We start from the raw sequence: 25,520 nt of genomic DNA, 5'->3' as shown, positions 1-25,520 counted from the left end.
ATTCGTGGGCATCCGTGGTAGTCCTGCTTAGTATGTCTGCTAGAATGTTTTCTTTTCCTGGTACAAAAATTGCCTGTAACTGAATGTTGTAGCTCAGGGCCACATTCCAGAGGTCCAGTGCCATCCGGCATAGAGGGTACGAATGTGTGCCTCCCTGTTTGTTGATGTACCACATAACTGTGGTGTTGTCTGTCCTTATCATCAATTGACCTTGTCGGAGAAATGGTCTGAATGTCTGAATTGCCAGTTTTACTGTCAGCATTTCCTTTAGATTTATGTGTAGGCGCAGCTGGTCTTGAGTCCATAAACCTTGTATGCACTTATCCAGCATGTGGGCCCCCCAACCGAGGTCTGAGGCGTCCGTCGTGATGGTTTGGCTTGGTTGAGTGCTGTGGAAGGGCAATCCTGTGTTTGATTGACAGGCCTGAGCCCACCATAGGAATTCTTGCTTCAGGCATGGAATTATTGGAATTTGGGTTTCTAGGCTGTGCTTGTGTTGAGACCATAAATTCCTTAGGTACCACTGTAACTTTCTCATATGCAGTCTGGCATGTGGAACCAATATTATGCAGGATGCCATGAAGCCCAAGGCTTGCAGGACTTTTCTTGCTGTTAGATGGTTCTGCTTTGTTAATGCCAAGAAGTAGAGAGGTAGTTGCTCCTGTTTTCTACTGTTAGGAATGCCATTTGTTTTGATGTGTCCAGCTCTGCACCCAAAAGGTTATCCTTTGGGATGGTATCAGCCTTGACTTTTTGATATTGACTGTATATCCCAGGGCTTGTAGTAGGTAAATGACCCTTTTCAAGTCTTATGCTAGCTTGTTTTTGTTGTCCGCTTGTATCAGGCAGTCGTCCAGGTAAGGGTAGATTTGGATTCCCTGAAGCCTGCAATGAGCAATTACTGATGCCAGGCATTTCGTGAACACTCTGGGCAGTAGATAAGCCAAAGGGCAATGCTGAGAATTGATAATGCTCTGATCCTGTAAGAAATCTGAGGTATCTTCTGCAATTTGGTCGTATGGGGACGTGCAGGTATGCCTCCTTGAGATCTAGAGTTACCAGCCAAGACTCCTTGCCCAGCATGGGAAGAAGCTGCTGTAGAGTCAGCATTTTGAATTTTGGAACAATGAGGAATGTGTTTAAAGCGGACAGATCGAGAATAGGTCTCCATTTGCTCTCTTTTCTTGGTACCAGGAAGAGTCTGGAGTAGAATCCCTTTCCTTGCTCCATAGATGGTACCTTTTCCACAGCTCTCATCCTTAATAATTGAGATATTTGTTTTAGAGCTTCTGCCTTTTGATTTGGAGGTAGGTTTGGCATTCCTCTCTTCCCTGGTAGAGTGTGGAAGTGAAACCTGTAACCTTGGTCTATTGTCGGCAAAATCCACTTGTCTCTTGTGATGTAATGCCAGTTTGTTGAAAATAAGGCTAGCTTCCCGCCTAAGGGTGCTTCTAGTTGTTCCCTGGTAGGCGGTGCCAGAGCTAAGTCACTGTGATTGTCCTGTAGTTGCGGTGGTGGCTGTGTCTGTGGCTGTACCTCGCTGGTTGTTACCCTGCCACTGGCGTCCCCTGTAGGCACCCCTGGATTGGCTTCTGCCTCTTGAACGCCTATTCCTGCCTCTCTGAGCACTGGAGGAGTCTGGAAAGGACCAATTCTTGGAGGGCCAATTCCTGCTAAACCTTGGAGGTTGGACCTGTAAGAAATCTTTCACTGTTTGGACAGATTTTGCCTTCTCTTCCATCTTCTTCAGCACCTGTTGTGCAGGAGAGCCAAACAAATTGATCTTATCCATGGGAGCATCTAATAGTTTTGATTTGACGTGGTCTGGTAAGGCCTGCTCTTTTAACCATGCATGCCTTCTGATAACTGTGCCAGTCATGGCTGATCTAAAGGAAGCCTCCAGTGCATCATAGCCGCATTTTAAAGAATGGTTACTGACTTGCTGAATGTTATGTACCATTTCCTGAACAGATTTTTTGTCTAATGGTTCATCCAAGGACAGCTTTTTGGTTAACTGGTCTAGCATAAATTCTTGATACTGGATCATGTGAAATTGAAAGTTCAAGGCCCTAGCTGAAAGAGTAGCAGAAGTGTAAACTTTTTTACCCCATCTCTAAGGACCTGGATTCCCTTTCAGAGGGAGGGTTTTGACAGAGGTAGCTGCTACAGCCTTAGGTCCTTGGGAGATAGTCTCGGGATCTGCAAAAGGAGCCTTATACAAATGGTAATGCGTGTCCGGGACCCTGTAGTACCTATCGGGCTTAGCAGGGGCGGAGGAAGAGAATCAGGAGCAGTACAAGCATCATTAAATGCATCATCTACAACAGAAAGAACTGGAGGTATGGCTAAAGGCCTATGCTGTGGTAAATGCAGAAAGGTTCTAAGCCTTTTTCTGGAGTCTGAAAAATCCTGGCCCTGCCACTGAAATTGTTCCCTCATAGCATGCAAGGTTTCCCCAAAGGAAAATTCCTCAGGTGGAGAGGCAGAAGGGATGGACTCTTCAGCATCAGAGTCTTCATAAGGGGATAAAGGAGCCTCTGGAGGGTCTGTATCATCTGAATCATCAGAGGAATCATCTGTAGAAACTGGCTCAGGGGGCTCTGCTCTAGGCCTCTTCTCTGGAGGTGGGTGAGAGGCCCTGTCTGGTTGAGGGTGGGATCCCCGGATTAAAGAAATGAGATCCTCTGCTAAACTAAGCATTTGTGAACTAGAGCTAGGCCTGTGAGAGGGGGTCTTAGCATGCACAGATTTAGTAGCTTTAGCTGCTTTAGCCCTGGCAAAGGCCTTAATAGACATGGCTGCAGGTGGCCTAGCAGCTCCACGTGCAGGGGTTGAAATATCCAAGGGAATAGTGTCAGATAATTCCTGAGAAACTGCAACAGCAGGTGGGATTTCAGAAGCCGATTCCACCAGGTTGGAAGAGGCCTCGGTAGAAGGTAAGTTTTCGGCTGAAGGAAGAACCGCTTGCTCGGTTTCAGCCGAAACCGAGACACTCTCTGTTGGCTTAACCGCGGTTTCGGCCGAAACCGCGGACCGCGAGTGTCGGTCCTTTTCCTTGCATTTTTTTAGATATTTGCGTAGTCGGAGGATCCGACGGCATAATATAAGCCGAAAAACTCCTCAGCAAATTCCGACCGACGTCTAAGCGTCCGCCGGTTAAAAGAAGCACAGGCTAGACAAGCTGCTACGTCGTGGTCTGGGCCTAAACAAGGTAAGCAGTAAGAGTGGAAATCTTTATGAGGTATTTGTTTCCCACAAGTTAAACAGTTATTCACTTTTTCTGACATCGGCTGAGGCAAGAAAGAGTCCCCAACGGGGTACTTAGCTTTTTAGAAGTCTTCGGTAGTAGTATTCGGTAGCAATCTCTGGTTCTGACCGACCGGCACTTGCGAACAGCTTCTGCTTCGGGCGCCACGCGGCAAGAAATACTGGGGAAAATGGCGTCGGCTGATGCCTTTATACCCGAATAACTGCAGCTATGACGTCGGGTGAAGTGCGACACCAGCCGAGGCCAGACCCAGACTTTGGAATCCGGCCAACCGAAGGGCTGCCTGACGACAGGACAACCCATTTGTAAGGACTGCAGATGCATCCTTGAAGGACATCCAGCCGACGCCATTTTCTTCCGTTTTTCATGCCCCAGATGTCAGGTGCCCCCAGAAGGAAGGCAATACATAAATTTATGTAATAATGCAATGCAATATAATAAAAAAACAGTAGTTGCAAGCAAATACACCATAAAAGAATACCCCAATCAGGCTGTATGAGGAGGTGTTAGCCATTAGGCCTGTCCCAAGAGGGGAAGGAGGGAGGGAAACCTGGACTGCAGCTGTATTAGCACTCAAACATCTACATTTATGGTAGGTACAAAACTGTACTATGTTCATCGTGCATACAGCTGCAGTCATAACAGATGGGTAGAATCCCAAAGCTAAAAAAGGGGTGGTAGGCACTAGGTGGAACTAGGAGGAGCCAGGATGCCCTGCAAGACTGCAGTGGCAAAGCCTGCTCTAGATTTGGAGTATAATGGTAGGTGATAGTGCTTGGAGAAAGTATGCACAGAACTCCAAGTGGCAGCTTCCAAAATAACTTTGGTAGGAACCCCCGAGGAAAGCTGCAGAGGTAGCTGTGGCCCTTGTGGAGTGAGATCTGATGCCTGCAGGTACAGTTTTACCATGAAAAGAGTAACAAAAGCGTATGCAGTGGGCTATCCATTTTGAGATTGTCTGTTTGGAAATAGGCTTCCCTTGAGCTCCTGTAGCATAGGACACAAAGAGTTGCTCTGATTTTCTGAAAGGCTTTGTTCTGTCCAAATAATAACGTAGCTGTCTGTGAATGTCCAAGGAATGTAGTAGTCTCTCCCCTTTGTTTTGAGGATTAGGGTAAAAGGTAGGTAAGTGGATAGCCTGATTCAAGGCTACCCTGGATACTACCTTTGGCATAAAGGAAGGATTGGTTCATAAGGAAACTCTGTCCTGATGGAAAATGATGAAAGGCTGCACAGCCATGAGGGCTTGTAGTTCCGAAAACCTGCGAGATGAGGTGATAGCCAGCAGGAAGGCTGTTTTCCAGGACAAATATTGCAGTTCTGTTGAAGCAGCTGGCTCAAAAGGAGGCAAGGTCAGTTTTTCTAGAATGAAATTGAGGTCCCAAGCAGGACTGGTTGTTTCCTTGGGGGTTTTATATTCTTAGCCCCTCTGAGGAACTGTCTTAAGAGGGGGTGAGAGAATAAAGGAGGATCAGTGTTGTATTCTGCAGAAATGGCTGAGGCATGGATTTTGATGGAGGAGAATGAAAGTCCACTGCTTAGCATCTCAGCGAGGTACTGTAATATTTGAGGTAAATTCAGTATTCCGGGATTCTGGTCCTTTTTCTCATTCCAGGCAAAAAAACGTTTCCATTTTGCGGAGTAGGCTTTTCTAGTAGAAGGTCTTCTGGCCTCCAAAATGACATCCTGCACTTCCTTGGAGAGTAGGGGTCTGTTGTGATTTTTAAGGAATCTTCCATGCGGCTAGATTGAGTGTTTTCAGCTGACTGTGAAAAGTTTTGAAGTTGTGCTGAGTCAGTAGAAGAGGCATTAGAGGCAGGATCCATGGTGGGGAATGAGTCAGGCTCCTCAGGAGTGGGTACCAGTGTTGTCTTGGCCAGTCTGGAGCAATGAGAATCATCTTTGGTCTGTCTGCTCTGGTTTTTAATAGACCTTTGGGCAGCAGAGGAAGAGGTGGAAAGGCATAAACTGTCATTGTTGTCCAACTGAAAGAGACAGCGTCCACTTTCCAGGCCTGTGGATGAAAGGTCGTTGAGCAGAATTTTGCCAATTGGTGATTTCTGTGGGAGGCAAAGAGATCTATGTCTGGCCTTCCCCATGCTTGAATTATATTTGTAAAAACTTGAGGATGCAACTTCCATTCGTGTGGATCTGTCATATTTCTGCTTAGGTTGCCTGCCAGTGTGTTTGTGTTTTCCTTGCCTGGCAGGTACTGTGCTTGAAGTTCGATTTGTAATTCCAGAGCCATGTTCCAAAGAGACATGGCTAGCCTGCATAGGGGGTATGAATGGGTTCCTCCCTGTTTGTTTATGTACCACATTACTGTGGTGTTGTCTGTCCTTATCAATAGGTGGCCAGGATGCAGTAGGTCTTTGAAAGCTGTAATAGCATTTATTACTGCTAGCATTTCCTTTTGATTGATGTGTAGGCGCTTTTCTTTTTGGGACCATTTGCCCTGAATGCACCGATCTGTCATGTGCGCCCCCCAGGTGTAGTCCGAGGCGTCTGTTGTGATGACTTGATTTGCTTGAGGCTTGCAGAATGGGAGACCTGTGTTTCTTTGGCATGCTTGAGCCCACTACAGAAATTCCTTTTGAAGACATGGAATCAGTGGTATTATTGTTTCCAAACTGTGGCTGTGTTGAGACCATAGGTTTTTTAGGTACCATTGAAGTTTCCTCATATGCAGCTTTGCACATGGGATTAGTAGGATGCAAGATGCCATGAATCCCAGAGCCTGCAGGATTTTCCTTGCAGTCAGTCTGGTGAAAGTTGCCAGTTTTCAGAAGTATTGAGTTAGTTGCCCTTGTTTCTCTGACGTGAGGTAGGCCATCTGGGTGTTGGTATCCAAGCTGGCACCCAGGAAAATTATTGCTTGAGAGGGTATTAGCCTTGATTTCTTTTTGTTGACTGTGTATCCCAGAGAATTCAACAACATTATTACAAACGCCAGATGTTTCAGAAGTATGTGCTTGCTGTCCGCTTGGATCAGGCAGTCGTCCAAATATGGGTATATTTGTATCACTTGAAGTCTGCAGTAGGCAATTACTGATGCCAGGCATTTCGTGAACACTCTGGGCACAGTAGATAAGCCAAAGGGCAATGCAGAGAATTGATAACGTGTTGAACCTGCAAGAAATCTGAGGTATCTTCTGCAATCTTGTCTGACTGGGACATGCAGGTATGCCTCCTTGAGGTCCAATGTTACCAGCCAAGACTCCTTGCCCAGCATGGGAAGAAGCTGCTGTAATGTGAGCATCTTGAATTTTGGCACGAGTAAAAATGTGTTTAGGATGGATAGGTCCAAAATAGGTCTCCAATCTTTGCCCCTCCTTGGTACCAGGAATAGTCTGGAATAAAAACCTTGACCCTGTTCTTGTGCAGGTACCTCTTGAATAGCTTTCATGTCCATGAGATCTGAAATTTGTTTTGTGCCTCTGCCCTTTGATTGTGTGGCAGGTTTGGCATGCCTCTCATTTTTGGAAGGGTGTGAAAGTGGAATCTGTAGCCTCTGTCTATAATGTCCAGGATCCATTTGTCTTTTGTGACAATATGCCAATTTTTCGAAAATAATGCCAGTTTTCCACCTAAAGGTGCTGTCATTTGAGCCTTGCTTGGCATGCAAAGGGGAAAGTCATTGCTTCTGCTTTCTGAATGGCTGTGAACTATCCTCACCACCTCTTTGAGTAGGTGCTTGCCATTGTCTGCCTCTAAACGATCCTTGAGATTGCCCTCTACCCCTCTGGTGCCTGTATCTACCTCTTTGGGGTCTGTCCGTGGCTGGAAAGGAACAATTTTTTGAAGGCCAATTTCTACTGAAACGTGGAGGTTGTACCTGTAGGAAATCTTTCACTGTTTGCATTGATTTTGCCTTTTCCTCCATTTTCTTTAATACCTCCTCAGCTTTAACACCAAACAATACATCTTTTTGCAGAGGTGCATCTAGTAATTTAGCTTTGACATGATCTGGTAAGGTTTGCTCTTTGAGCCAAGCATGTCTACGTATGACTGATCCTGTAACAGCAGCTCTACATGAGGCCTCTAAAGCATCAAAACCACACTGCAAGGTATGTTTGCCCACTTGTTCTGCACTATGTAACAAATCCTGCAACTCCTTCAAGTCTGGTTGTTCAGGTTGTGACATTTTGCTTTTCAACTGTGATAACAGAAACTGTTGGTACTTTAACATATGAAACTGACAGTTTAATGCCCTCATGGTTAAGGTGGCCGAGGTGTATACCTTTCCCCCCACCTTTCTAAAGCTCTGGAATCTCTCTCTGAAGGTAATGGATTTTTAGCAGAGGAGGCCTTAATTCCCTTGGGACCCTGTGAAATAGTTTCTGGGTCAGCCGCATGGCTTTTGTATAGGAATTGGTGTGAATCAGGAACCCGGTAATACCTGTCAGGCTTGACTGGAGCTGGAGGTAAAGAATCTGGGTTAAGGCAGGCCTCTGAATACACATCATCTAGTATGTCTAAGACAGGAGGTATAGCCAGAGGCCTGTGCTGAGGGAGCAAGAGGAAATCCCTAAGCCTTTTCTTGGAGTCTAAGTACTCTTGGCCTTCCCAGTGGAAGTGTTCCCTCAAGGTATGTAAGGTTTCCCCAAAAGAGTAATCCTCAGGGGGGGAGACAGAGGGAATGGACTCCTCTGCATCAGAATCTTCAAAAGGGGAGTATGAATGTTCCTGGTCTTCAGAATGTTCTGAAATAATGGAGGCCTGGTCCAAGGAAGGGGATTCTTCCTCCACTCTGGGCCTTTTGTCTGGGGGGAGAGGTTGAGAACCCCTGATAAGAGTAATTAAATCCTCAGCCATTTTGAGCATCTGCTTTTTAGGCATGGGGCCTTGAGAGGGGAGCTGTGGAGCTTGTCTTTTAGTATGCATGGCTGCTTTAGACTTAGTGAAAGCCTTGATGGAAAAAGAAGTGGAAGGCCTGAAGACACCTTGAGAGGTGGCAGGCCTGTCTAAACTCTGAGTTTCACCGCCAAGAGTGGCTTCGGTATCTAGTCGGGGTGTGGGTCGAAGAGCCTGCGACCTCGGGCACAGAAGACACCACCAATGAAGTGTCATCGGTAGTCAGGGGCTGCGTAGGTGCCTCACTGAGAACCGGACCACCTGTAGTTGGCTTTGGCGTGGTGTCAGTAGAAGTCGCAGACCTCGTATGTCGGTCCTTATCTTTGCGTCTTTTACTCAAAACTGGAGTCGGAGTATCCGACGACATAATGTAGTTAAACTTTTTGCCAAAATAGTGTTGGGCGAACTCCGCCCAACGCTTAATAGTGCGTCTGTTGAATGTAGCACAAAAACGACAGGCCGAGACGTCGTGGTCTGGGCCTAAGCAAGGAATGCAGAGGGAATGAAAATCCTTATGTGGTATTTGCTTCCCACATGAAATGCAATTATTAACTTTGTCTGACATCGGTCTGAGGCAAGAAAAGTTTCCCCAACGGGGTACTTAGCTTTCAAGAAGACTTCGGTTGAAAAATATTCGTAATCTCAGGAGCTGGCTGACCGGCACTTGCAAACTGCTTCTGCTTCGGGCACCACACAGCAAGAAAGACTGAAGAAAATGGTGTCGGCTGGTTCTTTTATACCCCTGTCGCACTGACGTCAAGGAAGAAGCAACGACATCCGACGCCGGACCTAGACTTTGGAATTCGGCTGACCGAGGACCCGCCTGACGGCAGGAAAACCCATCTGTTATGACTGCAGCTGCATGTACGATGAACATCAAGTTGATAATGTTTGAACTGTTCCTTAAATAAAACCAGCAAATTCAAAATGCCCAATAGAAAACCAGCTTCAGTCACTTGTTCCCTCATTTAAAAAAACATTATACAGTTTCAATACATATAAACTAAATACAATGTATAATATTATTAAAAACACATAAACCACTTTTAAAAATAGCCTAGTTCATCATTATTGTAATATTTACACTATGAATCTATTGTTTTTGTGACACCTATAATATATAGTCTAAATTTGTCACTACCATTATAATTTCGTTGACCTCAGTTTAAGAACACTGCTGATACATATATAGGTCATTCAACCCCGGGGGTTTTCCTGCCTCTAACTTTATTTGCCAGGACAATTCCCTGTACTCAAGTCTGGCCTACCAGTTACTCCCATGAGAATTAAAGTTTCTGTTTCCAGGCATGGAGTCTTTGTCTTTGTTTTTATATGGTTCCTTGCTTGGTGGAGGTTAGGTGCAAACCCATATGTCACCCAGTGGATAGCCATGTGGCTTACAGACAGTACCCAGGAAGTTAGAATTGGGAAGTCCACCTCTACAAAGAGTTCAGTCACAAGTGGAGTCCCTCAGGGTTCAGTCCTTGGACTGTTCCTTTTTGGCATTTACTTCTCAGAAGTCAAGGCCAATGTCAGTGGTCTCTGGCTGACTAAATTTGCAGATGATTGCAACTTAGGAGCTGTCATTGAATCTCACACTGTATAACCAAACCGAAAAAACAAACACTGAAAATTGGATAAAAAGAAAGAAAAAACACACCAAGTCCAAAAATAAGGTTAGCGCTTTCGTTTACTAATTAAGCAAACAAATTTTTTATTGAATCTCACACTGACACAAATATTCTCCAGGAGGGGATGACACAGACAAACCGGTGTCAGAGCCATGAACTAAAACTATATGCCAAGACATGCATAATAGTATCCTTTGGGAAGTCACCCATCCCTGGTAACTATCATATTGACAACACACCTCTTAGAGCTGACTCAGTTGTCAGCGACTTAGGGACACACATAGATAGTAATCTAGCCTTTGATCATGATGCATCTACACTGGTGAGGAAATCATTCTATGTTGTGCAACTTATAAACAAAGGTATGGCATCCAAGTCCAAGGAAGTCATAGTTCCACTGTATTCGGCATTCATCACACCTATCATTGAGTACAATGCCCCCTTTGGTATGTACCAAACCAGGCATATCCAACAACTGGAATGTCCACAGAGGTTCCTCACTAAAAGAATACGTGCGTAGGTAATATGTCCTATGCAGACCGTCTCAAGGCCCTCTCCCTGTATTCTGTCTCCTACAGGCTTTTCAGGGGAGATCTATGCCTGGCATACAGGGCATTGTCAGACCCCATTCTGATGGACCTCCTGCATATCCACAAAACAAACAGTGCCAGAATTACCCATTATAAAGACTTAAACCTTGCCTGTGATATAAATAGGACCTGCTGGAGAGATAGGTATGTATCTGAGCGACTACCCCATATATGGAAGAGGCTCCCCATCAATGTGAAGCAGAGTTCCTCCCTAACCCAATTCAAGTGCAACTTGGACAATTGGATGGGAAACCAGAAATTCATCCCTAGTTTGGCACCTATGTCTCTAATGCAAACAGGTAACTTGTAAATGGTTCATCTCCCAGGTCCTTGCTTACACTTATCAAGGGTATCAGAACTTGTCAGAGATTTGGGATGTATGGCTAGGCTTAAAAGGGCCTTGTGGTTGTTAGCCTAGTAAACAGCTATGAACTATGAACCTATAAAGGAAGTACTAGGCTTCTGCAACTGAGTCAAAACTCTTAAAGGAAGTGCTAAGGCAGCTTCAAGGCTGTACCTTAAGTTAATTGGAATGCTATTCTATCAGGTTAAAGTACAGACTTATCTACTACAATCTTCACATCAGATATAACATATAACAAACTACTATCAGGTACAATGCCAGATAACCTCACTGAGGCAGTATTCAATTATCTTACCTGGGTTTCTGACCTGGTTGATCACTTCATCCTATTATACCACCTACAAGACATTGGTATAATTTCTGAAACTACTTAATGGTTCAATGACTTCTGACTTCGCAACCAACTGCATTTTCACAGTTAAAGTTCTGCCTGCCTTTCAGGGGTTCCCCAGGAATCAGTTCTTCTGAGCAGACGGTATGCGTATGCGACTGAATAGGTCCCTATCCTTTTTTGTCCTTTTGGTTGGGGTTTTCCAATTCTGTCGGGTGTCGGGTGAGATACATCATCCCGGGCATTGTACTCACGATCATCATTGGTCTGATAAAAGACAGAAGGTAACAGAACAACACTATCTGGATGTGAATGAAATCCTGATCAGGGTGGCAATAGGTGTAGAAGTCTTTCTAACCACTAGCAATTGTGTGTGTCAAAAGAAAGGCCATTTTTCCCGAAGTATGACTATACATTTTTTGGCGTTTAACTGGATATCCGTGTTCTATGCATAGGTATTTCCAGTTTTGCAGTCTGCCTGCAACTTTTGTCAGCCAAGTCCTCCCATGTTGGCCTGCTTCTGAGAAGTAGATGCCAAACAATAAGGGCCAGGAATTCGACCGAGCCCTGTGGGACACCACTTGGGCTTGGAGTCTGAACATAGCGCCAGCAACTGTTTCAGAAAAGGCCAAACCAAGTTCAAAAGGCATGAACTCTCCTTCAAAAAAGCCAAACTGGGTGGGTCTGCAAGTCTGCAAGTCCCTATTTATGAGTTTATTATATGATCTCTATGATCCTCTCCATAGCTGCACTTGTTAAGCTTATGGGTTTGTAGGCTGGGTAGGGTCTGGTCTGTAGCTGTAGGTTGTGTGGAGTGGACCCACAGTTGCGCCACTCCTTTGGGCACGTATCCTGTGAAACAGCTGCCGGGCCTTATGTGCGGGTTTAATTCGTCACAGCACTAGCACGGGACACCATCCGGTCCCACACCATCCCTGTTTTGCCTTTTTAGCTTTAGAGCTTAGAGAGGCATTTGAGATGTCGGGGAGGCTACACTCTCGCGGGGGCTGTTATTCTCTCCTTTAGGGGAGGGGGGGAGAGTGGGGGCCTTGGTAAACACTTGGGGCGGCGGACCAGTGTGTTGTTTTGCACTGACAGGGTTTGTGGTATGCACTGTTGTGGCAGAACAGGTAGCTGAGAACTGCTGATTGAGGGCTCAGTGTCTGTTATTTAATTGGTTGGTTTACTTGGGGGCTTAAGCCAGTTATTTTTATTAAGAGAGGGTTGTGGTCTGCACTCTTGTGGGAGGAGAGGCTGTGAACTGTTTATACTGAAGTGTGTGCTTGTTTTTTAACGGGCGACTGGATTCGGGCCTGCTGGATCTAGCTTTGTTTGTGTAACTTGAGCACTAAAACTATTCTACATTGTTTATAAATAAACTGCCCCTTGACCTACCTCACCTACAACTCTTCCTCCTTTAGACTGATGACATGGTTATCTACAGATCCAACTCTTTTCAAGACATTATCCCAAATCTGCTTCAGGCTGACCTTCTACCAATAAACAATTGTCTCTGCTCTAAAAGAAACCTACTCTTGTTGTTGTTGTTGTGTCTTTCAGCTTTTCCCGGTTAGGTGTCGCCACAGCAGAACTCCGGTCCACTAATGATTGGCAGTAGATTTTAATGTGCCGAGTTGCCAGCTCTGACGCACAACCTTCAACGAAGGTACGCCATTCACACATGTCTCCACACAGAAGACGCTCTAGCTGAGAATCGAACAGGACAACGTCTTTCTGTCAGATGACAACGCTACCACAGCACCACCACCGCAGTCAAAAGAAACCTACTCTACAGCCCTAAATCAACAAGCCCATGGAGTTTGGCACAATTAAAAGATTCACCAAAACCACTTGACTTTCCACATCAAAGACCTGGACAACAACCTGAATCCACCACATCATTTTGCTACCTTGGCATTTGGCTTGACCAGTCCCTCAACTTCCAAGACTACATTCACAAAGTCAGCTCCAAAGTCCACTACTTCCAATTCTGGGCCCTAAAGATATCTTATTTTCTCTCACAATGTGCTACAGCAATGGTAGGCAGAGGTGTCTTGCTTGTACAACTAGAATATAGTCTTCATCTATTCACCACTGCCTTCACAAACACTACCACTTTGCACTATCTTTGTAATAAAATCTGCCATTTCATCACCAATTATCGTCAGTGTAAACATCACTGCAACACCTTGGACAAGGCAAACTGACTAACCATTCAAAGAACATCCTTCTTGACTCCCTTCTCCTCAAAATCCTACACAAAGACACACCATCCCCTCTAACTATCCAACCCATGCATCAACCTAAGAATTCAGTCCACTAGTGGCCCTACTCCTATAATGCCACTAAACTTCATTCTACAGACCACAGCTTCTCTATTCTTGCTCCTAAACTGTGTCAATCACTGGCACCTAATCTTATTAAAAACAGAGACTACTAACAGTTCAGAACTCAGCTCAAACAATACCTAACTGAACAATTTAAGCACATGTCAGAACACAAGCCATGTCACCTGCTTCTCTGTCTACCTTATCCGTTCCCTCCTATAAATGTAACAGCCACTTCTACCTGTTATTAGCTCTACTAATGTAGCTCTCTACAATCTCTACTCTCTTCAATGGTGAAATTTCCCTCCATACGTGTATATAAGATGCCTGTTCTTTTGGCTGGACCACATTTACCTTATCTATAACACCTGTATTATGCATTGTATACTCCTGCACATGCTTCCTTTTAAACCTTCGTGTAAATATGCATACATTTTTTACATCTATGTTATGTTACATTACTACACTGTATAATTTAGATACACCTTTTCAAACTTAATTTACTTTTGCTGCTATGTATGTAATCCTGGCTGAGCCTGCAAATCATCAGATTTGACCACTGGTCTACCACAGTAAACAAAAACAAATAATTAAATAAATAACTTCTTATTAAAGTATAAGAAACATGAGCAGACTAGCACTGGGTATTGATAAGCTTAACTCAGAAGTAAAGATAATTAATCAGTGTAGATGCTAGGTATAACAACTTAAATGGAAGCAATTAGCCACAACACAAATCAGGATGCTACATAAAAACTGAGTGCTATGTAAAAATGTCAACAATCAACAGTGAACTACATGGGGTCTATATTATATTTTCGAAAGTTTCAAACATCGAACACCATATGGTCGACACCATATGAGCGATGTCTGAAATTTCGAAAATATAACAAAAAAATAAAAATAAAAAACTATACTTACCTAAATGCCGTAGGCAGGGGGGCAAGCCCCCGTAATTCATAAAAATAACAAAGCCAATAGCAACAGCTAATAGCAATGCAATGTTCAAAGAAAAAATAAGGTAATCAAACTGCAACAATTGAATTAATCAAATAGCAAATCGTAAGAAATGGTAAACAGCAAAGAATGAATTAATCAAACTAAAACAATCTAAATGTCAAAGCTAAGCAGAATGCACAGTATGCAGAACATGAAAATCAAAGTATGGGAACATGGAACGGAGTGCTTACATTTAGCATGGAAGTGAAGTATATATAGAAGTTATTTACTTACCATAACTTGGCATCTGTGTTGTCCATTTTCGTTCTTCCTCACTGTTGGGTCTTTGGATCCAACCTCAGATCTGACTCGGTCACATTCACAGGACTTTAGGATCCAAGTCTAGAGTTCCTCCCTTTCCCATAATGCATCATACCTTCCCTAACTGCTCAGATCGAGTTATACAGCCAGAAGTGATAGCGCAGAACTACAGATTCTGGAGCCCAAACTATGAACCTATGGGTTCCAAATTCCTCCAGGTAACTTCTTAAAGATATCAAGGCTAGGGGATGGATAGATGGGAAGCGAGGAAGAATGAAAACAGACAACACAGATGCTAACTTATGGTAAGTACATAACTTCTATATCTGATGTTCTCCTTTTAGTTCTTCCTCACTGTTGAGCCAGAGTCCCCAGCTATGTAACTCCTGGGTGGCCTCTAAGGAAGGACATGTCTGAGCACTGTTGAGCCAAAGGATGCCCTGCTTCTGAAGACAATGTCCAATTTACAATGAGAAACAAATGTATGAGTCGTACACCAAACGGCTGCAGAATATATTTTGTCAATAGATGTTCTAGCAAAAAAGCTGAAGAAATGGCAATGTATCTAGCAGAGTGGGCTTTAGGTGGACGAGGCAATTCAACCTCTTGTTGGAAATAAATGAAAGAAATACAGTCTGTTACCCATTTAGCTAGGGTAATCTTGGATATTGCTCAGCCCAAACGATTAGTAGAAAAGAATACAAAGAGTTAATCAGATCTTCTGTGTGTCTTTGTCCTGTGCAGATAGAAAGCAACTTCCTACGGACATCGAGAAGATGTAACGTATTCTCCTTTGTTTGAATAATTTGCAACTGAATGGACTGGTTAATGTTGGATTCTGTTGCAACTTTAGGCATAAAGGATGGATTAGTTTTTAGGGAAACTGTCTTTATGAAACATGATGTAAGGAGGTTTGGCTGACAAGGCTTGCAGTTCAGATACTCTCTTGGCTGATGTGATAGCTGCCAAGAAAATTGCCTTGCATGAAAGAAATTTCAAGTTACAACTATCTGCTGGTTCAAAAAGTTTTTGAGTGAGGCCTTGAAGGACAATTGAAAGTCCCATGGGGGAGTAGGACCTTTTATTGGAGGCCTTAGCAGAAAAATATCCCTCATAAAGGCTTTGCATAAGTTTGACTAGGATATAGAGGAAGATCCCTTTCCTGAATGAAAATTAGAAATGGCAGCCAGCTGTAGTTTAATGGTAGAGAAACTGGTGCCATCATGAAAAAGTGAGCTCAAAAAAGGAGAATAGTTGAAGTAGGAACTGTAAATGGATCAATATTCTCCTTCGATACCCAAATCGTAAATCTTTTCCACTTACTGTTATAGACCTTTTTTGTGTAAGCTTTCTGTGAGACTAAGATTATGCCACGAACTAGGGAAGCTAGCCTGGAATTTCTTATAATCACAGGAAGTGGAGAAACCATGCGGTTAGCTTGAGAGTGTGGAGATTGGGTTTTCAGTACTCTTATGGATGGGAGATGAGGTCCTGATTGGTATCCAGAATCCATTGAGGATACTTCAGGTGAGGCCATAGGAAGAGGAAGCATACCTGACGAGGCCAGATGGGGGCAATGAAGATCACTGAGCACTTCAGCCTGCAGGCTTTTTGTAAAAACTTTGGGATCAAGGGAAAGGGGAGGTAAGCATAAAGGCGACTCAGGGGGCCAATTGCGGAATACAGCATCCCTTGGTAACTACCCTTTTGAGGTATCAGAGCAAATTACTTACTGCATTTGTTGTTTAGGGGAGAAGCAAAGAGATCGCAGTAAGGTTGGCCCCAATGGCTGAAAATATGGTTTGTTACTGCTTGACTGAGAGACTGATGGACCACTCATTAGGGGTCAGAATGGACGTGCACAGACTGTTGGCTAGCACTTTGATTTTCCTGGGAATGTGCATTGCAATCAGAAAGCAGCTGGAAGAGCTTGCCCATTCCCAAACTTTCTTGGGCTCTCTGCATAATGGGTAGGATCGGGTTCCTCCTTGTTTGTCTACATACCAGACCACTGAAATGTTGCCTGTATGAACTGCAATCGTCTCTAGAGGAAGAATATCCTGAAAGGCTCTAAACATTAGAAGGACTGCTTTCATCTCTAGGACATTGATATGCAGGTTGGTCTCGTGCTGGGACCACATTTCTTTGACCATCTTCCCATGATAATGCCCCCTTACCCCAACAAGGAAGTGTCCTTGGTCACTGTGGCTATTGAAGGGGGAAGAGAAAATGACCTGCCCAACAATATGTTGTATGACTTTAGACCTGAGTTAGTTGGAGAGGAGCAGACAGGGGCTGGTAGAGAATGGACCACTGAACAGCTAGGGTCCATTGTAGACCTCGCAAAAAGTATCTTGCTAAGGGAACAAGAATGATGGCTGCTGACACAAAACCCAACGCTATGAAAACTAACTGTGCTGGAAGGGATGTAAGATGCAATAAGTCCTGGACTTGCTGCCTCGGAGAAGTTATGCGATGCAGAGTTAGGGAAGTTACTTGAGTGGAAGTGTTCAGCTACATTCCTATAAACTCCTGATTCTGCAACAGAATCAGGTGGGATTTTGTCAAGTTTATTATTATCCCTGGCCTGAATCAGTTGATGCCTTGATGGTGCATTAAGGAGCCAATCGCCCAAATACAGAAACACCTGAAATCCTTTCAGCCTCACGTGGGCTGCGAAAACTGCCATGCATTTGGTAAACACCCAGGGGGCTGTGGTGAGACCAAAGGGCAGCGCTCTGAATTGGTAATGACTGGCTCACAGCCAAAAGTGCAAACGTCTCATGGAGCATGTGCTCATTTTGATATGAAAACATGTGTCCTGGAGATCTATACAGCACATCCAATCATCCTTGCGTAGAAGCACCAGAATGGACTAAACCATAACCATTGAGAACTTTGACTTCTTGACATATAGGTTGAGGTTGCTGAGATCCAAAATTGGTCTTAGTTCCTCTGTTTTCTTTGGCACCAAAAAAAAGTGAGAATAAGTTCCGTATCCTACTTGTTCGGTCAGGACCACTAGGATGACTTTTTTCTCTAGAAGTTTAACTTCTCGAGGAGTGGACTCCCTCTGACTTGGTGGCACATTGGGGAGTAACCTTGTGGGACTCAGAGGTGAAGGGGAAAGGGAATGTAATAACCTCTGGATATTATTTTCAGCACTTAGTTGTTGTTTGTGATGTTTCTCCAAGCATCTAGGTGCAGGGATAGATATCTCCCAACTGCCTCCAGAGGAGGGCAGTTGGGCAGCACTTCAGGAGTGCTGATAGGACTTATCAGTAAACAGTTACCTAAAGCCCTGATTCCAGATTCCCCTGCCTCTGGGGCAGCGTCTACAGTTGAAACCTCCTCCTCTGCCCCTGAAAGAGGTATCCCCGTGCAAGTGCTGGAAAGGACCTTGAGATTTTCTGAACCAAAGCTTCTTTCCCCACTCTGATTCCTTAAAAAGGTCCTCGGGGGGGTAGAAAACTTGATCCCTATGGAAAAGAAAGGTCTTTCCATCTTTCTTGTTGCGGGTATGCATTTCTTTCACCGATGGTTCAAGCAAGGATGAGCCATCAAAGGGGGCATTAATGAATGATGCCTTGAAGTGTTCCGCAAAATCCCACAGCTGCATTCAGGCATGTCTCCTAATGGCTATGCCTGTACCAGCTGCTCATGAGGTGCCTTCTGCAGAGTGCAAAATCAGGCTAGTTGAGGAATTTGCCAGGAAATAAGAAGTTATGTACCTACCATAACGTTCCATGTTAGTTGTCTTCTTCTCACCTTCTTTCTTGCTGGATGTGTTCGGAGCCGATCCTCGGCTCCGACTCGGCCAATACTAAAGCTCGAGAGCTAATTCCACAGGCTCGAGGCTCCCCTATATCCCACAATGATAGGCGGTAACTACTCAGATCTCATTTGATAGCTATACCAAGCAACCCTAGTCTCCAAAGAATGGAGTATGGAAACCCACCTCAAAACAACCTGCGTGAAAGGTATCGCAGACCTAAGAAAGGAGAAAAAGAGGTGGAAGAACGTGTGGGAATGACGACTTCCAGAGGAAGAACACAAACTGAATTCCTGTCGGTCTGTCCAGGCTTGGGGAAGGAGGTGGGGCTAAGAAAGAAGGAAGAAGACAACTAACATGGAACGCTATGGTAGGTACATAACTTCTTAATGTTAAGTTGTCTATCTCGCCTTCATTCTTGCTGGATGGGACCGCGTCCCTAGCACCTTATCCCAGGTGGCCTATCGGAACAGACTCTTGAGAACAGTGGAACCAAAATTGGCACGGCTTCTGGAAACCATGTCCAATTTGTAATGTGAAATGAATGTATGAGGAGAAGCCCAGGTGGCTGCTGCACAAATGGAATCTATTGGCAGCCTATCCTGAAAAGCTACGGATGTAGCTAATGCCCTAGTTGAATGAGCTCTAGGTCTTGAGGGTAGTTTTTGATGTCTGATCTCATAGATGAAGGTAACTGTAGAGGTGAGCCATCTAGAGAGGGATACTTTAGTAACAGGAAGGCCCAATTTCTCTTCCGCATAAGACAGAAACAATTGATTAGATTTCCTGAATTGTTTAGTCCTGTCTAAGTAATATCTAAGTTGGCGATGAACATCCAAAAAATGTAGCTTTTGTTCCGACCTATTTGAATAGTTAGGGAAAAAGACGGGGAGATCAATAATTTGGTTTAGGTTTACTTGAGAGGAAGCTTTAGGCAAAAAGGATGGACTAGTACGGAGGGATACCCTATCTTTGTGAAACACTAAGTAAGGAGAACGACTGCACAGAGCATGGAGTTCAGATACCCTTCTCGCTGAAGTTATAGCTACCAGAAAAAGTGTCTTCCAAGAAAGCAACTTCAGAGAACATGAAGCCGGTTCAAGGGGAAGGATTAAGGATGCCAGAACCAAGTTCAAATCCCATTGAGGCGGGGGATCTTTGATTGGAGGTTTGAGAAGAAATACGCCCCTTAAAAAGGCTTTACAGAGTTTGTGAGCCATGATGCTAGACTCCGAGACACCAACATGAAAATTAGATATGGCAGCCAATTGAACTCTAATGGTAGATGCAGATGATCCTAAATGAAAGAGTTCTGCTAGAAAGTCTAGAATAGACTGGATAGGTGCAGTAAAGGGATCTATGTTTTTTGATGTTGCCCAAAAAGAGAAGCGTTTCCATTTGCTACTATAAAAGATTTATGAGAGGCTATCAAGATGTCTCGGACCAAGCGAGATATTGAGGGAAGCCTGGCTAAGGTTGAAATCGAAGAAACCATGCTGTGAGGTTTAGAGAAAGCAGAGATTGGTGCAGCTGACCCAATTGGTGGGTTATCAAATCTGGTACTGGGTCCAGACGCCAAGGCTGCTCCAAAAGGTAACGATGAAGAAACGGAAACCATATCTGTCGAGGCCAGTAAGGGGCAATGAGGATCATTGTCACTCTCAAGGCGATGGCTTTCTGAATTAGTTGAGATATCAGTGGAAAGGGGGGAAAGGCATATAGAAGTCCCCGGGGCCAATCGTGGACTAGAGCGTCTCTGGTGGGATGGCCTGGTAACGGGAAGAGAGTGAAGAAGTCGTGACACTTGCTGTTTTGGGGAGTAGCAAAAAGATCGCAGCAAGGCTGGCCCCATCTTAGGAATACTTCTAGAACTGATTTCTTTAGAGACCACTCGTGGGGCATGAGAATTGCCCTGCTCAATTTGTCTGCAATAACGTTGGATTTCCCGGGAATGTGCGTTGCTATCAAAAAACGCTGAGAAGAGATCGCCCATTGCCAAAGTCTGAGTGCCTCTCGACATAAAGGGTATGATCTAGTTCCACCTTGTTTGTTGATGTACCACACTACGGACATGTTGTCTGTTTGAATTGCAATAGTCCCAGTGGGAAGAGAGTTGTGAAGGGCTTGCAACACTAAAAGCACTGCTATCATCTCTAAGACGTTTATGTGCAAGTGGCACTCGAAAGGTTGCCACGTGCCTTGGACTGTCCTGCCCTGATAATGCCCCCCCCCCCACCCGATCAGGGAGGCGTCTGTTGTCAACGTGGCGACTGCGGGGGGGGGGGAGTGAAGGGTCTTCCTCGGAGAAGTTGAGGTGATGTGATCCACCAAGACAGTTGATTCTTGCATGATTGAGTTATCAATATGGTATGGGACATCGGGAGCTGTTGAAAGGACCATTGAGTAAACAGCATCCATTGGAGGATCCTCATGTGAAAGCGAGCTAAGGGGAGAAGGGGAATAGCTGCTGCCATGAGTCCTAACACCTTCAAAACTAGTCTGGCTTTGACTTTGTTGCATTGTAAGAGAAGGGAAACTTGTTTTCGAATGTCTGACACTCTCTGCTCTGTGAGTCTGGCTGAAAGATTGAGTGTGTCTAAGGTGGCGCCTATAAAAGTAATAGATTGAAAAGGCGACAAGGCAGATTTTTCAAAATTTATCGAAATGCCTAGAGCTTGGCAAGATTGGATGGTGAAGTCCCTGGATAGAAGAAGCTGATGTCTGGTGGTGGCGGTAAGGAGCCAGTCGTCTAAATATGGAAACACCTGGAATCCTTGACGTCTCAAGTGAGCCACGACCACTGCCATGCATTTGGTAAACACACGGGGGGCTGTAGTGAGACCAAAGGGCAGGGCCCTGAACTGGTAGTGACTGGCTCCCAGCCTGAAGCGGAGATATCTCCTGGAGCATCTGTTCATCTTGATGTGGTAGTACGCGTCCTGAAGATCTATCGAGCACATCCAACTGTCCTGACCCAAGAAGGGTAGAATGGACTGTAGCGTGACCATCCGGAATTTTGTTTTCCTGACATACTTGTTTAAGTAGCTGAGATCCAGTATGGGTCTCCAGTCCCCTGTTTTTTTTTTTGGTACCAAAAAGAATTTGGAGTAGATTCGGATCCTTGCTGGTCTGCTGGGACTGATTGGATAGCTCTTTTTGATAGCAGCTTTTAAATTTCTAATGCTGCTTGTTCCCTTAGACCGGGTAGAACGTCTGGAAGGGATCTTTTGAGTTGGGATGGGATGTGAATAAAGAGAATTTTGTAACCCTCGGATATGATCGACTGTACCCATTTGTCTTGAGTAAGGGAAAGCCAGGCTTTTGGGTACAGGGATAACCTTCCCCCGACTGCCTCCGAAGGTGGACAGCCGGGCAGCCCCTCAGGGATGCTGAAAGGGTTTATCAGAGAACATTTCTCTGCTACCCTGGTTTTGGACCTCCTCTGCCTCTAGGGCGTCTATTATTATTCCCCCCTCTGCCTCTAGAGGGGAATCGACCTTGTGCATCAGATGAGACTCCCTGGGATTGTTTATGGAACCACATCTTTCCTCCCCTCTGACCTTTGGGATAGGGTCTAGAAGGGGTAGAAAAACGGACTCCTACGGCAGAGAGAGTCTTACCTTCTACCTCACACCTGGTCAATGTATCCTTCACCTGTGGACCAAACAAGGATGATCCATCAAAGGGAGAATTGGTGAAGGATGCCTTGAAAGGGTCCGCAAAGTTGCACAGCCGCATCCAGGCGTGACGTCGTAAGGCAACACCTGTGCCTGCGGCTCTACTTGCTCCATCCGCAGCATATGAGACCAGCCGCATGGAGGAGTTAACGATGGAATTCAGGGTTGCCAACTGGGAGTTCATTCTGTCTTGGAACCCCTCAGCTGTAGGATCCTTTATCACTTCACCCATATCCTTGAGTAAATCTCTCTGGAGACGAGTGAAGTGGCATAAGTAGTTCAGCGACCGCATTGAAAAGGTCGCTGATGAAAACATCTGCTTGCCGTACCTGTCCATGGTCCTAGATTCCTTATTAGGAGGATGGACAGGAACCGAAGGATCGGCTAACTCCTTCTTAGTGGCCGCAGCCACCAGCATGGCATCAACAGGGACACCTTTAGATAAAAAAATCTTTATCTCTAGGGGCAGTAATAAATTTGGATGGTCTCCTCGGGGTGGGTTCCACTGAATCAGGAGCCGTCCAAGCCTTCCTTGCAACCACTGCCATAAGGGGGTCAAAGGAGGTAGAAGGGTGAGAGCCAAACACCTCAAGATACACTGACTCATCCTCCGAAGGGTTAAGGGCTGGCCAGTTTCCCCTCTGTTTCAGGATCTCAAGGATGTCAGCAAAGGAGACATCCTCAGAGGGGGATCGAGGGGAACCTTCAGATTCCTCTAAGTCAGTGTCAGAGGTGATAGACTCAGGGGAGTCTATGTGCTTCCTCTTGCACTGCCTCTTCCTAGGGGGATCTCCTACCGGGTCAGGAGAGGCCTCAGAAGAGGAGGAAATTCCCAATGGGGAAACTTGAGGAGTTGGCTCTCTGCAGTCTAAGGCAAGGGGGTGGGTAGAAATCACCGCAGGCACTGTAGATGGAGGGGATGAAGGAGCCAACTGTGGGGCAGACCCTGGTTCTAGCACGCTCCGCATGACCTCGAAGGCACCCCCGTCAAGCAAGGCCAGAGGTCCCCGCTCCGAAGAGACAAGGACCTCCCCCGGCACCGACAGGGACGGTTCCGAAGCCGATGTCGGAACCGAACTCACCAGCGCCAAAGCCCCGAGAGGGAGAGCGGGGTCGGACAAGGGTCCGATGCCACTCGCCCCCTCCGAGCCGACGAGGGAAGCTCGGCACCGAGATCCCTCCAAGGAGGAGATCGGAGCAGACGACGGAGCCGAAAGGAAAGGTATCGGATCCGACGCACCGACAGTCATGGCACCGACAAGCCCTGGCTCCAAACTCAAAGGAGTCGGAGGAGGAATATATTGGGGAACGGAAATAGCCACTGAGTGCTGAGTCGGGCTATGCAGCATTTAGGCCAGTGCCTCGGACTTGAGAAGTCTAATCACTACCCTTTGAAAATCATGGTCAGATAAGCCTGGAAGACCGTGAGGAATGAGTTTTATGGCTCCGTTCAGAAAGAAGAGGGGATCCTGGCGCCGAGTGCACGGAGCCGATAGAGGGGGATCTCGATCTCTTCCTAGAATGTGGCTCCGATAAGAGTATCAGAGCCAACGGAGTTTTATCATCCTCGGCTCCAGCCAGAGCCGAGGTAACAGTATGAGGCTTGGAAACATCGGCTCCGGCCGTAGCCGATGTCGAAGCAGACTTTACCTTTCCAGAAGTCGACTCAGAAACCGGAGCCAACTGTTTGGAAATTTTAGAAGGCTTCCCCGACACAGACTGAGTCGGGGGTCCTTCAAGCTTTAATAAGCCCCGCAAGATTAATTTATTCTTGCATTCCTGCAGGACTCTAGGGCTAAAACCATGACAAACAGCACAAGAGTCCTGCAGGTGCAAAGGTCCCAGGCAATACACACAAGAAGTGTGACCGTCTGTCAGAGACATTTTCTGACAGCACGAGTCACACTTCTTGAAGCCTGAGACCTTCGATTCCTTGGACATAATAAAGGGTCCAAGAAAAACACACACACACACACACACACACACACACACACACACACACACACACACACACACACACACACACACACACACACACACACACACACACACACAGGCCTTAATTAAAAATAAAATACCAGTCACACAAGGGGACTAGAAGGGGCCTAAGGCCTAAAACTAAAGTGGTAAATAAAAGAAGGAATTAAGGGCAACAAAGTTGTCGAACCAGGTAAAGGGGTATTTAAAACTAAAGGTTTTAGTGAAAAAAGAGTACTAGGGGTCTAAGAAAGAAGATTTTAGAATTAAATCTTTGACTAACCTGCCTGAGCCGGTAGAAAAGCACCTCGTCAGCTATAGCGACAAACGAGATCTGAGTAGTTACCGCCTAGCACTGTGGGATATAGGGGAGCCTCGAGCCGGTGGAATTAGCTGTCGAGCTTTAGTATTGGCCGAGTCGGAGCCGAGGATCGGCTCCGAACCCATCCAGCAAGAATGAAGGCGAGATAGACAACTTAACATGATAGAGTCGCCAACTGGGAGAAACCTGTTTAAGGTTCTCCCCTGACAAGGTCTCTTTCAGAGAGTTGGTTAGCTTCTTGACCAGATCTCTCTGCAGATGTGTAAAATATGCCAAGTAGTTTAACTCTCTCAACACGAAGGTAGTTGAGGCGTACATGTGCTTTCCGTATCTGTCCAAGCCCTGATACTCCTTGTTCGGGGGGATGAAGAGAAGAGCTCTCTTCGGTGAGCTCCTTTTTTGTGGCTGCTGACACCACATTGGCATCAACTGGGACACTCTTGTACTAGTATAAATGCTCAGAAGGGGAACTCAAAATTTTATTAGGATGTTTGGGGATTGGCTTGACTGTGTCTGGTTCCTTCCACTCCTGGTGGGAAACTAGATTGATAAGGTCATCCACTGGGGGAGTCACCCAGGACATAGATAAGCCCTCCCTGAAAGCCTCCAGAAACAAAGACTTCTCGGAAGAAGGATTTTGGGGGGACAAGCCACCTTTTTGCCTCAGGAGTTGAAGACTGTCTATGAAGAAGACATCGTACTATGTAGATCTGGTGGATCCTTCTCCTTCATCGAAATCAGTGTCCTCGGTTAAGGACTCCAAGGGAGACACTGGCTTGCTTCGAACTGGTGTACAGCTCAGAGACCTTGGATCTTGCATGGTTTCTTCCTATGAACCTTCTCTGTGGGATAGTCAGGGGAAGAATCGGAAGAAGCGGAGACCCCCTGTGGAGAAGTGGTTTGCAGGCTTACCTGGGAGGGCTGATCAATGGCAGGATGAATGGAATCAAAGCTCAGATTAGATGCCAACTGGGTAAGATCTGGAGTAGGAGGAGTCGCATCTCTTGGTCTAGAAAGCCCACTCTGCTACCCAGAAGGCTGACAGATCAGGGGAAACTCCCCTCTCCTCCTTCGGAGCCGAAGCCATCGGAGGAGAAAGAGTAGAGTCCACCCTAGAGCGAAGACTCCAGCCACAGCCAGACCCAAG

General features: G+C 45.5%; 1 protein-coding gene across 1 annotated transcript in view; it reads right to left on the bottom strand.

The window, feature by feature from the left end:
- Nucleotides 1-25,520, bottom strand: part of BEND2 (BEN domain containing 2) — a 1,535,652-nt gene that overhangs the window by 852,836 nt on the left and 657,296 nt on the right. The window lies entirely within an intron of this gene.

This window comes from Protopterus annectens, chromosome 5.part1 (assembly GCF_019279795.1).
Source record: "Protopterus annectens isolate FY-2018-M chromosome 5.part1, PAN1.0, whole genome shotgun sequence".
Classification (NCBI taxonomy): Eukaryota; Metazoa; Chordata; order Ceratodontiformes; family Protopteridae; genus Protopterus; species Protopterus annectens.
The sequence above is the reverse complement of the archived record's forward strand: the minus strand, read 5'-3'. Positions and strand labels throughout refer to the sequence as shown.